This window comes from Phyllobates terribilis, unplaced genomic scaffold, assembly GCF_046119375.1.
Source record: "Phyllobates terribilis strain yellow unplaced genomic scaffold, ASM4611937v1 Scaffold_298__1_contigs__length_2340664, whole genome shotgun sequence".
NCBI classification, from domain to species: domain Eukaryota; kingdom Metazoa; phylum Chordata; class Amphibia; order Anura; family Dendrobatidae; genus Phyllobates; species Phyllobates terribilis.
Genome location: NW_027363058.1, coordinates 2,021,676 through 2,025,366, shown reverse-complemented (window position 1 = coordinate 2,025,366; position 3,691 = coordinate 2,021,676). Strand labels below are relative to the sequence as shown.

The 3,691-nt window shown below is 43.4% G+C and overlaps 1 pseudogene; it reads right to left on the bottom strand.

Annotated features, from left to right (window-relative positions):
- Nucleotides 1-3,383: 3,383 nt before the first annotated feature.
- Nucleotides 3,384-3,485, bottom strand: LOC141220744 (U2 spliceosomal RNA; annotated as a pseudogene).
- Between the last annotated feature and the right edge of the window lie 206 nt (nt 3,486-3,691).

Below are 3,691 nucleotides of genomic sequence, written 5' to 3'. Positions count from 1 at the left end.
CGGGTGACGTTAAAAGTGGATAAAGATACACGGTGGCTCAGTGGTTAGCATTGTTGTTTTGCAGCGCTGGGGTCCTGGGTTCAAATCCCACCAAGGACGACATCTGCAAGAAGTTTGTATGTTCTCCCTGTGTTTGCGTGGGTTTCCTCCGGGTTCTCCGGTTTTCTCCCACACTCCAAAGACATACTGATAGGGAATGTAGATTGTGAGCCCCGATGGGGGCAGTGATGATAATGTCTGTAAAGTGCTGTGAAATTAATGGCGCCATATAAGTGAGTAAAATAAATAAAGATAGATGGAAGTGCTACATAAACATTTATCAAACATCGTGCAACACTTTGATACATTTGGCACAAATAATGGTAACACAACCACAAGCAAAACTGACCTGAGAAAGTCCCTTTATGATACATTTTTCAGAAAGAATTTGAAAGATTTAAAGCGTTAGAAATGAAGAAGATTATCCAATATCCCAGAAAAAGGAAAAGTCTCCAGATGTCTTTATGCCGGATGCCGGTCTGTGTCCATACCTAAAGAAGAGCTGTCAGAAGAATGGGAAAGGAATCCTTTAGTAAACATAAACATCCATTGGGGTTTTAGGTGTTAAAAAAATGATCATATGAAAGATTTTGTGATCTGCGGTTACATGATTGTAATAACAACATTAAAGCCCCATTCAGATGTGCAGGTTTTATCCATGAGAAACTGAGCAGAACGATATATAGGTTTGTGGGAGAAGATTCAGTATAAATTGTAATTTATTCATTAGATTTGAGAGTCCTCAGTGGTTGATACCTTTAATGGCTAACTGAAAAGATGGTAACAAATTGCAAGCTTTCCAGACGACTCAGGCTTCTTCATCAGGCAGACCTGAGACCTGAGTAGTCTGGAAAGCCTGCAATTTGTTACCTTTTAATGGCTAACGGAAAAGATGGTATCAACCACTGAGGACTCTCAAATCTAAATACTCTTCTATCTACTGGCTAATACAGTACAAAGATAGATGTTTTTCCTGTATCAATTTATTCAGTGGAATCCTGCTGTTTGTACAGATGAGTCCAGTGGGCGGTCCTACTAGTGATTGACAGCTATCTTTGCCTGCATGGTCATACAGGGAACTGTCAATCACTTAGTAGGACCGCCCACTGGACTAGTGTACATACGGCAGGACTTTTCACTGCATAAAATGCCAGTTTTGCTGACTCTCTTCCCACAGATATGTCTATCAGTCTGATCAACTTCTCTGCTCTACAACACCCCCTACAGATCTTATACCATTTCAACATGACAGGTTCCTTTAATCACCTGCAGATGACATAAGTAGCCATGTTCTGTGTGGCTTACGGAGGGGCTTGATTGCTTGTCAGCTTCAAACAGGTTTCATTTCTTCTGATTCGTTGGAGCCGAGTTCTAAACTGTATTAAGAAATTCATTTCTCTGTTTATTTCTATTAGATGTCGGGGAACCTTGGAACAAATGTGGAAAGTGTTCTTCAAGAAGTTGTCAGGAGGCTTCCACCGAGAGTACGAACTAATGTGGCTCTATCCATCTTCTCTTTATTAAAGGGAACCTGTCACCTTGGAAAATGCTATGTACCTGCAGGTATAGGGTTAATCTGCAGATAAATATTGTTACAATGCTGCCCGGCCGCCTTATTGATAGTGTAGGTACCGGGAGAAAATTAACTTCTTTCCTCCCTGCAGCCGCCGGCCTTCACTCATTGTTGTGCACGGAGCGGCTACAGTCTTGGATCACAGCACCGCTCGCTATATCAGGGGCGACGGCTGTAAACCCGGCCTGGATTTTGATTGACAGCTTGCTCTGCACAGATGCGCTGCAGAACCACTTAGAATCTGAGTGAAGGAGTAGTATGTTCACAGATAGAGAATATGGCTCATCCACGTGCAGATCTGCTCCACGTCCGATTACATATTTGTGGGAGAAACCCTAGTGGCAGCCTCATATTTCTGACATGGATCCTCTAGCACTATTTGTGAAACTGCGGCTCCCAGCATAACTTGATGAGAGACCGTCAGTCTGCTGGGACCTGTAGTTTCACTACAGCAGGAGTGTCACAAGCTGCGGACCTCTGCTCACTCCAGCACTGGTCGGCATTTTCAGCACGTGAACGTACGCTATGCTTTCTGGAGACACAAGGGTGTAGATCATTTTATCAAACCCTTGACTGTAAGTTTGCTGAACCCTAAGTGGATAATACTGTTCCCACAGTTTCAGTTTTGGGCCATTTAAGGGGAATTTAAAGGGTTCTGGCCACTGATTTTCCTTAAAGGGGATCAGTATCCCTGTATGTCTTTGTATATACTTGATAAAGACCTATAACAGGTCGAAACATTATGTGATGGCGGAATAAACTTTGTCTTTTGGAATTCATCACTCTGGACTGAACACGGTTTACTTACCTTTATCCCCCTTAACAGGATGTCTTATTTTTGTGTTTTAGTCCCAAGATTGAAAAGGGCAGCCCTCTTAAAGCCCTGCTGTTTGACTCCACGTTTGATCACTACAGAGGCGTCGTAGCAGCATCGCCCTGTGTGGAGGTGACGTGTGTAAAGGCAATAAAATCGTGTCTGCCCACTCTGGCAAGTGCTATGAAGTCAATGAGGTTGGCATACTGACCCCAGAGGAAGTGGCAGCCGAAAAACTAAGTTTTTTTTTAATAATTTTATTAGCCTTTCCCTCTGTCTTCACCAATCAGCCCTCTGTATTGATGATCAGATCAAAGATCTAGACAGGGATTGTCTCACGCTGCATCTCCTTCCTGATTGTATCACTGAGAAGACAGAAGCTGCCCCATCCCATTCTCCAAGAAATGCAGAACCCAATGCATCTGCTGTCCGTGATCCGCTTATTGTCAGAGGACATCATTAGGGACTGCATTTTCTCATTGCTTAAGAAATTGTTGGGGGATCCTGCTAATTGTTGAATAATAAAACTGCAGCACCGCTCCATTTAAAGCAGTGTTTCCCAAACTCCAGTCCTCATGGCCCCCAGCAGGTCAGGTTTTCAGGATTTCCTCAGTATTACACATGTGATGAAAGTATCATCAAGGAATCAGGAATTCTCTCACCTGTGCAATACTATGGAAATCCTGAAGACATGACCTGTGGGGGCCGTGAGGACTGGAGTTTGGGAAACACTGATTTTAAAGGGACTGTCAGCACAGAATGACTATTGAAACCAAGTACAAGCGCTCCGTGGATCACGGCGTGGGCCAATCCTTTATATGCACCTTCCCACCTGCTTGTTTTACCTCTGTCTCCTTCCTTCTCTGGTTCTATGAAGCCAGAGCTGTCAATCAAAGAAGAGGAGGGTGTGGATAGAGGGAAAACAAGCAGGTGGGAAGATAGATAGATAGATAGATAGATAGATAACAGTGCAATACAATATATTGGTAAAAGCAAAGCACATATACTAAATGAGAACAGATACTACACTTGATGTTAGCCAAAAGGTCGAGAAGCGATAACCTGAATTGGTTTTGGCCTATGACTGCACCCTGGCTTCAAGAAGGCACCCATTGTAGGGATAGGGACAAAGACTCCCCTTAGGAGGACATGTTGTTCATCAATAGTCACCTTAAAACCCACAACTTTACTGCTTGTTGCAGCTGCAGCCCACGCATGCATTTTTAATCTGCATGAGTCTGCCTATTTTCAAACATTCTCCCCTC